Source organism: Salvelinus alpinus, chromosome 2, assembly GCF_045679555.1.
Source record: "Salvelinus alpinus chromosome 2, SLU_Salpinus.1, whole genome shotgun sequence".
Classification (NCBI taxonomy): Eukaryota; Metazoa; Chordata; class Actinopteri; order Salmoniformes; family Salmonidae; genus Salvelinus; species Salvelinus alpinus.
In genome coordinates this window covers 113,905,702-113,920,343 of record NC_092087.1, presented here as the reverse complement: position 1 = coordinate 113,920,343, position 14,642 = coordinate 113,905,702, and the positions used below count along the sequence as shown (strand labels likewise).

Below are 14,642 nucleotides of genomic sequence, written 5' to 3'. Positions count from 1 at the left end.
CTAGCATGAATATGCACCGCCTGTATTCAATGGAGAGAGATGCTACGCTACTAGCATGAATATGCACCGCCTGTATTCAATGGAGAGAGATGCTAAGCTATTAGCATTAATATGCACCGCCTGTATTCAATGGAGAGAGATGCTAAGCTACTAGCATGAATATGCATAGCGATCTGGAGACAACTCCTATAATGTTTTTATCAAAGTTGTCGGTATGTCACGTGTCCACATAACAACTTAAACATTACGAAACTTCTGTTAGATCAAGTAAACCTCACGTAGCAAATAAGCCATTAATTTTGTTGTTGACCAAATTCGACACTTTCCACATTGGTTTGATAATTGTTTCCACTTGGATACAACCTACTGTAGCCTACTGGCATGACCTAGAGAGATACAACCTACTGTAACCTACTGGCATGACCTAGAGAGTTACAACCTACTGTAACCTACTGGCATGACCTAGAGAGATACAACCTAGTGTAACCTACTGGCATGACCTAGAGAGATACAACCTACTGTAACCTACTGGCATGACCTAGAGAGATACAACCTACAGTAGCCTACTGGCATGACCTAGAGAGTTACAATCTACTGTAACCTACTGGCATGACCTAGAGAGATACAACCTACTGTAACCTATTGGCATGACCTAGAGAGTTACAACCTAGTGTAACCTACTGGCATAACCTAGAGAGATACAACCTACTGTAACCTACTGGCATGACCTAGAGAGTTACAACCTACTGAAGCCTACTGGCATGACCTAGAGAGATACAACCTACTGTAACCTACTGGCATGACCTAGAGAGATACAACCTACTGGCATGACCTAGAGAGTTACAACCTACTGGCATGACCTAGAGAGTTACAACCTACTGTAGCCTACTGGCATGACCTAGAGAGATACAACCTACTGGCATGACCTAGAGAGTTACAACCTACTGTAACCTACTGGCATGACCTAGAGAGTTACAATCTACTGTAACCTACTGGCATGACCTAGAGAGATACAACCTACTGTAACCTACTGGCATGACCTAGAGAGTTACAACCTACTGTAACCTACTGGCATGACCTAGAGAGTTACAACCTACTGTAGTCTACTGGCATGACCTAGAGAGATACAACTTACTGTAGCCTACTGGCATGACCTAGAGAGATACAACTTACTGTAGCCTACTGGCATGACCTAGAGAGATACATCTACTGTAGCCTACTGGCATGACCTAGAGAGATACAACCTACTGTAGCCTACTGGCATGACCTGGAGAGATGCAACCTACTGTAGCCTACTGGCATGACCTAGAGAGATACAACCTACTGTAACCTACTAGCATGACCTAGAGAGATACAACCTACTGTAACCTACTAGCATGACCTAGAGAGATACAACCTACTGTAACCTACTGGCATGACCTGGAGAGTTACAACCTACTGTAGCCTACTGGCATGACCTAGAGAGATACAACCACTTGGATACAACCTACTGTAGCCTACTGGCATGACCTAGAGAGATACATCTACTGTAGCCTACTGGCATGACCTAGAGAGATACAACCTACTGTAGCCTACTGGCATGACCTAGAGAGATACAACCACTTGGATGCAACCTACTGTAGCCTACTGGCATGACCTGGAGAGATGCAACCTACTGTAACCTACTAGCATGACCTAGAGAGATACAACCTACTGTAGCCTACTGGCATGACCTAGAGAGATACAACCTACTGTAACCTACTAGCATGACCTAGAGAGATACAACCTACTGTAGCCTACTGGCATGACCTAGAGAGATACATCTACTGTAGCCTACTGGCATGACCTAGAGAGATACAACCTACTGTAGCCTACTGGCATGACCTAGAGAGATACAACCTACTGTAACCTACTGGCATGACCTAGAGAGTTACAACCTACTGTAGCCTACTGGCATGACCTAGAGAGATACAACCACTTGGATACAACCTACTGTAGCCTACTGGCATGACCTAGAGAGATACAACCTACTGTAGCCTACTGGCATGACCTAGAGCGTTACAACCTACTGTAGTCTACTGGCATGACCTAGAGAGATACAACCTACTGTATCCTACTGGCTTGACCTAGAGAGCTAAAGTTGTAAAATTCCTGGATTTTAAATGAATATTTTCTAGTAATAATGATAATTTCTATCTTCCTATCTATCTGTGGGTTCCCTCTCCTTTGTCGTCCTCTCTACACCAATAATAGACAACTACTGTGGGATCCCAATGACGGCCGGATGTGATACAGCCTGGATTCGAACCAGGGATTGTTGTGACACCTCTTGCACTGAGATGCAGTGGCTTAGACCGCTGCGTCCGTGTGTGTGTTAACTATTAGAATGCTGTACTAGAATGCTTAAAAGGCCTCTAAAAATTTTAATATCGGTTATCGGTATCGTTTTTTGGGGTAAGGAAAATATTGGATATCGGTATTGGCCAAAAATGTCATATCGGTGCATCCCTTTATTCTAAAATGTTTCACAATACCCCATAATGACATCACAATACCCCATAATGACATCACAATACCCCATAATGCCAAAGCAAAAACAGGTTTAGGTTTTTTGCAAATGTATTGAAACTATTCCCCAGGATAACTAGTCTCAGAGTAATGTACGATCCCAGGATAACTAGTCTCTGAGTAATGTAAGATCCCAGGATAACTAGTCTCAGAGTAATGTAAGATCCCAGGATAACTAGTCTCAGAGTAATGTAAGATGCTTGGAAAAAGAAGCTGAAAAGAATAACAGAACGGCACCATTAGAACTAAAATGTGTCTCCTGGATGTCAGACCCCCAACCCTCCAAACTAAATAAATAAATGTGTCTCCTTGGCAACATTAGAACCTCGGTACGTTTACTGTGTACTGGGTCGAGACAAAGGAATGATGTAAACAAATAATCCAAAATATTTTTGTCAATGAGACAGTATATAAACAAAGGAATGACCGAACCCCCTTTGGTGACTGAATGCTTGTAAGGAAAACTAGATGATCAAAACATTAGATCACATCAAATAAGCCTGAGTGGTTTCACCTCCTCCCAGACTATACTGGATACTACAGTTATAACTATACATAGTTATACAGGATACTACAGTTATACTGGATACTACAGGATACTACAGTTATAACTATACATAGTTATACAGGATACTACAGTTATAACTATACATAGTTATACAGGATACTACAGTTATACAGGATACTACAGTTATACAGGATACTACAGTTATAACTATACATAGTTATACAGGATACTACAGTTATACTGGATACTACAGTTATACAGGATACTACAGTTATAACTATACATAGTTATACAGGATACTACAGTTATACAGGATACTACAGTTATAACTATACATAGTTATACAGGATACTACAGTTATACAGGATACTACAGTTATACTGGATACTACAGTTATACAGGATACTACAGTTATAACTATACATAGTTATACAGGATACTACAGTTATAACTATACATAGTTATACAGGATACTACAGTTATACAGGATACTACAGTTATACAGGATACTACATTTATAACTATACATAGTTATACAGGATACTACAGTTATACAGGATACTACAGTTATACAGGATACTACAGTTATAACTATACATAGTTATACAGGATACTACAGTTATACAGGATACTACAGTCATACAGGATACTACAGTTATAACTATACATAGTTATACAGGATACTACAGTTATACAGGATACGACAGTTATACAGGATACTACAGTTATACTTGATACTACAGTTATAACTATACATAGTTATACAGGATACTACAGTTATACAGGATACTACAGTTATACTTGATACTACAGTTATAACTATACATAGTTATACAGGATACTACAGTTATACAGGATACTACAGTTATACAGGATACTACAGTTATAACTATACATAGTTATACAGGATACTACAGTTATACAGGATACTACAGTTATACAGGATACTACAGTTATACTGGATACTACAGTTATACAGGATACATAGTTATACAGGATACTACAGTTATAACTATACATAGTTATACAGGATACTACAGTTATACAGGATACTACAGTTATAACTATACATAGTTATACAGGATACTACAGTTATAACTATACATAGTTATACAGGATACTACAGTTATACAGGATACAGGATACTACAGTTATACAGGATACTACAGTTATAACTATACATAGTTATACAGGATACTACAGTTATACAGGATACTACAGTTATAACTATACATAGTTATACAGGATACTACAGTTATACAGGATACTACAGTTATACAGGATACTACAGTTATACAGGATACTACAGTTATAACTATACACAGTTATACAGGATACTACAGTTATACAGGATACTACAGTTATACAGGATACTACAGTTATAACTATACATAGTTATACAGGATACTACAGTTATAACTATACATAGTTATACAGGATACTACAGTTATACAGGATACTACAGTTATACAGGATACTACAGTTATACAGGATACTACAGTTATAACTATACATAGTTATACAGGATACTACAGTTATACAGGATACTACAGTTATACAGGATACTACAGTTATAACTATACATAGTTATACTGGATACTACAGTTATACAGGATACTACAGTTATAACTATACATAGTTATACAGGATACTACAGTTATACAGGATACTACAGTTATACAGGATACTACAGTTACACAGGATACTACAGTTATACAGGATACTACAGTTATAACTATACATAGTTATACAGGATACTACAGTTATACAGGATACTACAGTTATACAGGATACTACAGTTATACAGGATACTACAGTTATACAGGATACTACAGTTATAACTATACACAGTTATACAGGATACTACAGTTATACAGGATACTACAGTTATACAGGATACTACAGTTATACAGGATACTACAGTTATAACTATACATAGTTATTCCAAAGGTGGGCTACTTACTATCCACTGTTTGCAAGCCACCATTGCTGATCTATTTCATTTATTTATTTCACCTGTGAAAAACTAACCCATCATCATCTGCACATCTATCATCTATCAGTGTTAATGCTAAATTGTAATTACTTTGCTACTATGGCCTATTTATTGCCTTATTGCCTTTATTGCCTCTGTACTCCATTTGCACACACTGTATATAGATTTTTCTATTGTGTTATTGACTGTACGTTTGTTTATCCCAAGTGTAACTCTGTTGTTTTTTTGTCGCACTGCTTTGCTTTATCTTGGCAGGTCGCAGTTGTAAATGAGAACTTGTTCTCAACTGGCCTACCTGGTTAAATAAAGCTGAAATAAATAAAAAATATTAATAATAATCGTAACTTTATTGACATCACCTAAATGGATACTGTCATTAACGCAGTTCTTCAATAATTACACATAATTCTTAATACTGTAGCTGTTTAGTTAGTCACATGTTCAACTATCATCAGCTGATCCAGGAAATCATTTTCTGAATGACAGTCACATGACAAACATCACGACATGCAACAACAACCAAAGTGCTTCTTCATTCATTACTCTGGTAAAGACAGTTATGCCGTGCTCCACGTTGGATCCAACATCCCTAACAAATTGATGTTTATAATGTTATTGTCTGCTTGATTTACTGTAGGGTATCTTTAGTCTGTTTGGACACAGAGATACTTAGCTCATAATGTGTAGAGAACTGTTCCTTGATGGATCGGCTATTGTACAACACACAGAGCTATTTTCCTTTATTTGTTCTTTGGTGAAGTTATGGGTCCTACAGTAGGTCTATGTTGTTGTTAGGTGAAGTTATGGGCCAATTTGTTAAACACTTATTGTGTTTCAGGCTGATGGAAAAGCTAGACAAAGAGCATTTTACTGGTGGAAGTGTTTTTTAAATACAAAGCGGTTGATTTGCGATGATCACACAAACATTATATTAAGCAGGACATTCAAACGATCCTTACAATTATAATCCAAAGTAGTGTGAAATGTACTCATAAGCAACCTGGACATGGAGGTTACTCCCCTGAGTTTTCCCCCATTCACATTCAGAATACATTGTGAAAAACTAAAATCTTTGCTCACCATTTTTGCTCCTGGCAGATATACTACGTCCATAACTAGTGGTTTCCTCATTACCAGATATACTACGTCCATAACTAGTGGTTTCCTCATTAGCAGATATACCACATCCATAACTAGTGGTTTCCTCATTAGCAGGGTGGAGTTTCTACAACCAAATTGCATTTGCATCACCCTCGTGCCGCAATTTTATTAAACACAGAAAGGGGCCTATATTGGAGACCAAAAGTCGTCTGGCACACTGCTTAGAGTTTCAACAACATTAATAACTTATTTCTAGCCTACAATCATCGATGTTACTACTAATGTGAAGGCAAGACAAACTATGATTGTTGTTGCTCATTTTAAGACAAATGTCAAATAATCATTACATTCATTACAGACGTCAATTGTTGTACAACATCATGGCTACGCTGTTGGCATCACCTTTTACAGTGGATTTCCGCTGTTGTGGGCCTTTAACCATCTGTCTGACTTTGTTGTTCACACAGGAGAGAGACAGGACTATCGTGGATCCTCTGGGGAGCCTCAACAACATCATGATGCTGACATGGCAGAGAAGAGTTTCTCCACATTAGCACACCTCAAGAAACACCCGCAGAGATCCACAGGGAAGAAATCTCACCGCTGCTCTGACAGTGGGAAGAGATTCACCTCCTCAGCAGGCATTAAAATTCATCAGAGAACACACACAGGAGAGAAATCTTATAGCTGTACTCAATGTGGGAAGAGTTTTACTCAGCTAAGAAGCCTGATATCACACCAGAGAACACACACAGGAGAGAAACGAGAGAAACCGTATAGCTGTGATGAATGTGGGAAGAGTTTTTATACATCTAGACATCTTACTGTACACCAAAGAACACACACAGGAGAGAAACCGTATAGCTGTGGTCAATGTGGAAAGAGTTTTACTCAGCTAAGCAGCCTGATATCACACCAGAGAACACACACAGGAGAGAAATGAAAGAAACGGTATATTTGTGATGAATGTGGGAAGAGTTTTGTTACATCTAGCTATCTGACTACACACCAGAGAACACACACAGGAGTGAAACCGTATAGCTGTGATCGATGTGGGAAGAGTTTTACTCAGCTAAGCAGCCTGATATCACACCAGAGAACACACACAGGAGAGAAATGAAAGAAACGGTATATTTGTGATGAATGTGGGAAGAGTTTTGTTACATCTAGCTATCTGACTACACACCAGAGAACACACACAGGAGTGAAACCGTATAGCTGTGATCGATGTGGGAAGAGTTTTACTCAGCTAAGCAGCCTGATATCACACCAGAGAACACACACAGGAGAGAAATGAAAGAAACGGTATATTTGTGATGAATGTGGGAAGAGTTTTGTTACATCTAGCCATCTTACTGTACACCAAAGAACACACACAGGAGAGAAACCTTATAGCTGTACTCAATGCGGGAAGAGTTTTTTTACATCTAGCTATCTGACTACACACCAGAGAACACACACAGGAGTGAAACCGTATAGCTGTGATCGATGTGGGAAGAGTTTTACTCAGCTAAGCAGCCTGATATCACACCAGAGAATACACACAGGAGAGAAACCTTATAGCTGTACTCAATGTGGAAAGCGTTTTACTCACCTAAGCAGCCTGATATCACACCAGAGAACACACACAGGAGATAAAGCGTATATCTCTGATCGATGTGGGAAGAGTTATACTCAGCTAAGCAGCCTGACTTCACACCAGAGAACACACACAGGAGATAAACCTCATAGCTGTGATCAATGTGACAAGCGATACTCTCATAAAAGATCTCTGACCAAACATCAGAAAATACATGAAGGAGTTGTTTCATGATATCAATGAAATTATGTCACAATGTAGAATGTTTTAACATTGTAGTAGGAGTATTTTAATGATGTCACAATGTAGAATGTTGTAGGAGTATTTTAATGATGTCACAATGTAGAATGTTGTAGGAGTGTTTTAATGATGTCATAATGTAGAACCCTAAACGTTTGTCCCCTGTTCTATTGATTTCAACATGATATGGATATTAGCCTCAGGGGGAAAATCCAGGCTCTGAATTGGAAGAGTACTATTTATGAGATTTAGTAAGTACACATTATTCCCAGATTCCGTGTGGTTTTTGAGCTGCTAGTTTTAACAGGACGTGCAACCTCATCTCCCTCCTGTCACATAAATGATTTTAGCATGATATCGATGAGTTATGACAATAAGTGTTGCGTTCCTTTGTTTAGCGACCCCTACATTTAAATGCATTCCAACATCACGTACAACCTGATTTCCCCCCTAATTGATATCAGTGATTTATTGCTACTTGTCAAAACAACAGTTTCTTTTCTTTTTTTAAATACAAGTAATATGATTATTGTGGCAGATGTTTGTGTAAATAGCACATGTTATGTTTAGGTTTTCAATTTATCCCAAACTGTTTCTGCATATTGGTTATTGATTTGGACATGTTAAAACTGTGTTTTGACATTGAGGCTATCCCACCGAGCAAAATGTAATTGAAAAGTCATTGAAAATAAGACTATGCAATCAAATATTTTTTTAAACATTTTTTATTATACCATGCCTTACCATTAAGTGAATTATTGACAATACATATTAACAAAGGGGTGTACATTTGGCTTTGGTAATTCATGTTTACAATTCATATAACTTTTAGTAATCATAATTATTTATGCAATCAACTGACAATTTTCGGGTATAAATATATTGACATTGTTGCCCTTCTTTTATAATATCAGGGTTCATTCTCAGATGTGCCAACCCAAATGTACTAGAGCATGACATTGGGGACTGGGCCCCGATCCAACAACATGCCTATCTAGTGAACCCTGAAAAGAGAGAGAAGCTCCACAGTGAGGTGGAAAGTTACTACAGATATTGCAGGAGTTTCCTCTTGAAATCAGACATGTCTGTGGTAAGGACAACTTTGTTGCTGATTGTCTCAAGAATGGGCAGTCAAAAAGATTTGTGTTTTGCGTTTAGCCAGTGAGTTGCCATGGATCACAATTTATTTTGACTGCACGGTTTTCCGTATTGGAGATGAGTTTTGTTTGGGCTCGTTCCAAGGGGACGGGAGTTCTAGAAGCTAGTGAGTTTTAGGAAGACGAAAGTTCTAGAAGCTATTGAGTTTTAGGAAGACGAGAGTTCTAGAAGCTATTGAGTTCTAGGATTCTATAGAATGAAAAAGAAGAAAAAATAATACGATTGTATATTATTATTTAGAAATACGTGTTTTTTCTTGTTTTTAATTGTTGACAGCCAGTAGACACTATGTTTATATTGTAGAAGGTGAAGCATTGTAGTTGATTATGTGAAATGGAAGTTGTTTTCAGTTGGTGGTGGGCAAACTTGTCCAACAAAAACATAGGATATATTTGTTGTCTTAAGGGGAAAGGTGTTCCAGGCTTTCGTTTTTCCATTTATGTTTTGAGGCTGGACATTTGCACGTATAGCTCGTTAGCACGTAGGGCGCACTGATTGGTGTCACCTCATTAGTCAGTATGTGTAACACCAGTTCTTTTGTTTACCTCTTCTTGGGCAGATTTAGTGGGTCTCATGGTGGGTGTCTTTTTTCGGTCCCAGTTGTTGTTACTAGTCAATTGTCATTGGACACCCCTATAGTGACTTTCAGAGCCCCTCCTAAAAAAAAAAAATGAATTTTGGGATGGATATTGCATCCAATTAATATTTTAGTCAATGGCATTTCCTTAGGGTGCTCATTAGTCTTTCAGTTGTTAGTCTTCTGTTTGTTGTGTACTAAATATTTCTGTTTATTTCATTTTTTTGTTTGTTTTTGCCTGTGAAGCCATTGTGTTGCATCCATGTCTGAAATGTGCTGTATAAATAAAGCTTGATTTGATTTCAACAAATGAACCCAATGACTGACCAATCAACAGACTCGATCCAACAACATGCCTATCAAGATATTGCAGGAGTTTGCTCTTGAAATCAGACATGACTAATACAATTTGATTTGAGGGGACGAGAGTTCTAGAAGATAGTGAGTTTTAGGAAGACGAGAGTTCTAGAAGATAGTGAGTTTTAGGAAGACGAGAGTTCTAGAAGATAGTGAGTTTTAGGATTCTATAGAAAGAAAAATGATAAAAAAACAATATGATTGTTTATTATTATTTCAGAAATACGTGTTTTTAATTGTCAGCCAGTAGACACCATGTTTATATTGTAGAAGGTGAAGCATTGTAGTTGATAATAATGTAAAATGGAAGTTGTTTTCTGTTGGTGGTGAGCAAACTTGTCCAACAAAAATATAGGATATATTTGTTGTCTTAAAGGGGAAGGTTTTACAGGCTTTGGTTTTTTGCATTTATGTTTTGAGGTTGGATTTTAACACGTCAGCGTGTACTGATTGGTGTCACCTCGTTAGTCAGTATGTGTTACACCTGTGCTGGCTTGTCCATCTCGTTAGTGGGAAGGTGTTTCACCTGAGCTGGTCCAGGTTCTATTTAAGAGTGTCTGGCCCAGTGCTCCAGTTGTCTTGATAGATGTGGAGAGTCAACACCTTTAGTTGCTCCACCTTTTTGGTTTGCTTCCTGTCTTTAAGTTTGGTGTGGGTTTTTCTTTTGTTTCCCTCATCTTGGGCATATTTAGTGGGTCTCATGGTGGGTGTCTTTTATGTCCCAGTTGTTGTTACTAGTCAACTTTCAGTGGACACTGAGAGCAAAACTGCAACATTATGTTATAATACTTTGATTGGATCAAATGGTTGTTTTATGCAACAGAATAGAGGGTTCTTAGAACTATTGTGTCTGTGTGTTCTACTGAGGATGGGCCTCTGGGAGAAAACACTGACAGGAGATATACAATGTCTTTTGTGTGATTAAAACCTATAGAGACCTTATTCCAGAGCATGAGTTAATGTTTCTGTCTATATGGTACCAGGGAGAGATGACCTCAGGGCCAGACCCTGGTCTCTACACAAAGAGTACTGTTTTTACAGCAGATACTTATAATTCTCAACAGACAGTATCTTTCATACAAATCTTAAACTTGTGACCCGTTCCATACATCTGTTGTTGGTCATGTAGGTTGAAAGGGGTGTATCTTGGCTGTAACATACCTTTGTACTTTTGTATCGTGGCTCTCAACGAATCATCTGGGGGTGATTTGTCGACCAGCCATCATTATCGTAGAACACTCAATTGATTCACTTTATATGTGTGCGTTGTATTGACCTGCTCCCTTATTAATAAGTGAATAAAGATTTAGTTTAAGAATAACTCTGACTTTTGTGATAAGTTTGTCTCATTTGATATGAAAGAAATTATCCACATTTGGGGATGTTAATCTTCACTTGGTGACCGCTCCTGACGACTTGGTAAATGGTGCACCAGGGATCCCTCAAACTTGGGATCTCAGGGAGACCACACTTTGGGAATGGAGCAGATAGACCCACCTTTGATCCGAGAGGCAGCGAGCTGAGTGGATACCACATCTCAAACCTAGTTTAAAAAAGAGGTGAGCAAACCACGCAAAGTGAGTTTTTTAGAAAAGCCTCGTAGGCTCTGAGTGTATATTCGTAGTGTGTATTAATGTGTGAGGGGGGCACCTTGGAGGTGTAAACAGGGCCGAGTCAGGAGGCTCTGAGTGTGTATTCCTGTGTGGAGGTGTGAACAGGGCCCAGTCAGGAGGCTCTGAGTGTGTATTCCAGTGTATTCCTTTATTTTCCCAGTATGAAAAGAGTTGCTAGATTTATTGAATAAACCTTTTTCCATAAAGTTAGTGAACCAAGGTGGCTGACTAGCTGTTGATGTTGAAGAAGCGTCCCGTCCACTAGATTATACGTCACAGTGGCAGAATCACCTGAATGACGCACATCGCCATCTGTTGACTGGAGTTGGTATCGCAGTTGAGAAAATACTTTCAGACAAAAAGCTAAAAAGCGACTGCCTCTAAAAACCAACGACTCCCTTTGAAAACGGGCGATGTGGCATCAGAAACATTTATTATAGTGTAAAAATGTACTACAAAGTGTAGCTAAATAGGGTGAGTTTTATTAATATACACTCTAAAAAGTAAAGGCTCTTGGAGTATTCTTTAGGGGTTCTTCAAATTGAAACTGGGGGGGAACCCCTTAAAGTTATTCAAAGAACCTTTTGTGGGAACCCCTATAAGTTCCTCAAGTAACCTTTTGGGGTTCCTTTTATTAACTCGCCTTCCCTGCACTATAAAAACATATTTTAATAACAATAACAATATTGACTGAAATAATTAATTGTTTATTTAGTGGCACCACAAATGTGAATAAATATTTACAGAACAATTTACCAAACAAAACACATTACAAAATTGCAACATTTCTGCAGACATGTCAGATCATAATAAATAATACATTTACTTTGTATAGTGCTTTTCATGACATTTAAAATATATAAAATAATGATGAACAATAAAAACAACATACATTAAAAATGAATCATAGGTAAACTAACAATATTGTAGACTTGATGCTAAATACAGATTTTTCAGCTTTAGTGTGTATATCGTATCCACTTAGTAATGTTAGGAAGTTTGCCATGTTTATGACCGGCCCTGGTAACTTCACCCCAACTTCTCTTCTCCCCAGAACACAGTAACTTAACAACATAAGTGTTTATCTGACATTTAAGGGAAAATAAAAAAATACAGCCGTAGCAGAGCCCCAAGTCCCATGGGGACGTCCTCGAGGGCGTGGATGTTCTCCCCCATCAAAGGCCAGCGGGATTTCACTCTCATGGTGAAATGGATTTCCGCCGATGTGCAGTAAAGGAGTGAAGAGCGGTGAAATCTGTGTCAACAAAAGTAAGAAAAGATTAATACACATACAATTAACAAAGAACATAACAAATGTTCAGCTGTAGTTTTATATCAGCATGCACACCTATGTTTATGAAGAAACAGATGATTGGAGCATAGGCATACCTTGTCACGGACATAAAGGCCACTCGGGTCCTCATTGAAGAGGTAGGGCAAGAGCAGAATCACTGCTGTGCTCTCGAGTCCTAGTAAAGTAAAGCAACGATATTACTACACTTGCTAATTTTATTACAAAATACATTAGAGAAAGGGAAGGAATAATAGCAAATACCTCTTCTGTATTGTCCTTCAGGGACTGTCAAAATAGCAGGATGATGTCCTCACCCCTGCCTCGCCTCTCTACCTCTGATAGTCCTTGAATTATATTTTTGTCTATCCATTCCATGGACTTGATTCGTTTCCGAGAAGATCTGAAAAGATCCGCTTTTCATCCAAAACTCCAAATGCTGCCCCCTACCCTAGAGAAGTTAAGCTCGAGATCTTGGGTCTCGACCCCGCCCTGTGCAACTGGGTCCTGGACTTTCTGACCGGCTGCCCCCAGGTGGCGAAGGTAGGAAACAATATCGTCACCCCGTTGATCCTCAACACTGGGTCCCACAAGGGTGCGTTCTGAGCCCTCTCCTGTACTCCCTGTTCACCCATGACTGTGTGGCCATGCACGCCTCCAACTCAATCATCAAATTGGCAGACAACGCTACAGTGGTCGGCTTGATTACCAACAACGACGAGACGACCCACAGGGAAGAGGTGAGGGCACTCAGAGTGTGGTGTCAGGAAAATAACCTCTCACTCAACATCAACAAAACAAAAGGAGATGATCGTGGACTTCAGGAAACTGCAGAGGGACCACCCCCCCCCCCCATCCACATTGATGGGACAGTAGTGGAGAAGGTGGAACGTTTTTAGTTCCTCGGCGTACACATCACAGACAAACTGAAATGGTCCACCCACACAGACAGTGTGGTGAAGAAGGCGCAACAGGCGCCCTGACCTGGTGGTTATAATGACCTGGTGGTTATAATGACCTGGTGGTAATAATGACCTGGTGGTTATAATGACCTGGTGGTTATAATGACCTGGTGGTTATAATGACCTGGTGGTTTTAATGACCTGGTGGTTATAATGACCTGGTGGTAATAATGACCTGGTGGTTATAATGACCTGGTAGTTATAATGACCTGGTGGTTCTAATGACCTGGTGGTTATAATGACCTGGTGGTAATAATGACCTGGTGGGTGTGGTTATAATGACCTGGTGGTTATAATGACCTGGTGGTAATAAAGACCTGGTGGGAATAATGACCCGGTTGGTTATAATGACCTGGTGTTAATAATGACCTGGTGGTAATAATGACCTGGTGGTTATAATGACCTGGTGGTTATAATGACCTGGTGGTTATAATGACCTGGTGGTTATAATGACCTGGTGGTTCTAATGACCTGGTGGTTCTAATGACCTGGTGGTTATAATGACCTGGTGGGTGTGGTTATAATGACCTGGTGGTTATAATGACCTGGTCTTAATAATGACCTGGTGGTAATAATGACCTGGTGGTTATAATGACCTGGTGGTAATAATGACCTGGTGGTTATAATGACCTGGTGGTTTTAATGACCTGGTGGTTATAATGACCTGGTGGTAATAATGACCTGGTGGTTATAATGACCTGGTGGTTATAATG

At 39.0% G+C, this 14,642-nt stretch overlaps 2 protein-coding genes and 1 pseudogene across 2 annotated transcripts in view; 2 read left to right on the top strand and 1 right to left on the bottom strand.

Annotated features, from left to right (window-relative positions):
* Nucleotides 1-14,642, top strand: part of LOC139548873 (zinc finger protein 180-like) — a 241,669-nt gene that overhangs the window by 1,163 nt on the left and 225,864 nt on the right. The gene's annotated exons all lie outside the window — the stretch shown is intronic.
* The window catches only part of LOC139548844 (zinc finger protein 180-like), a 274,302-nt gene that overhangs the window by 248,922 nt on the left and 10,738 nt on the right, over nucleotides 1-14,642 (bottom strand). The window lies entirely within an intron of this gene.
* On the top strand, nucleotides 6,583-11,356 carry LOC139548995 (zinc finger protein 135-like; annotated as a pseudogene).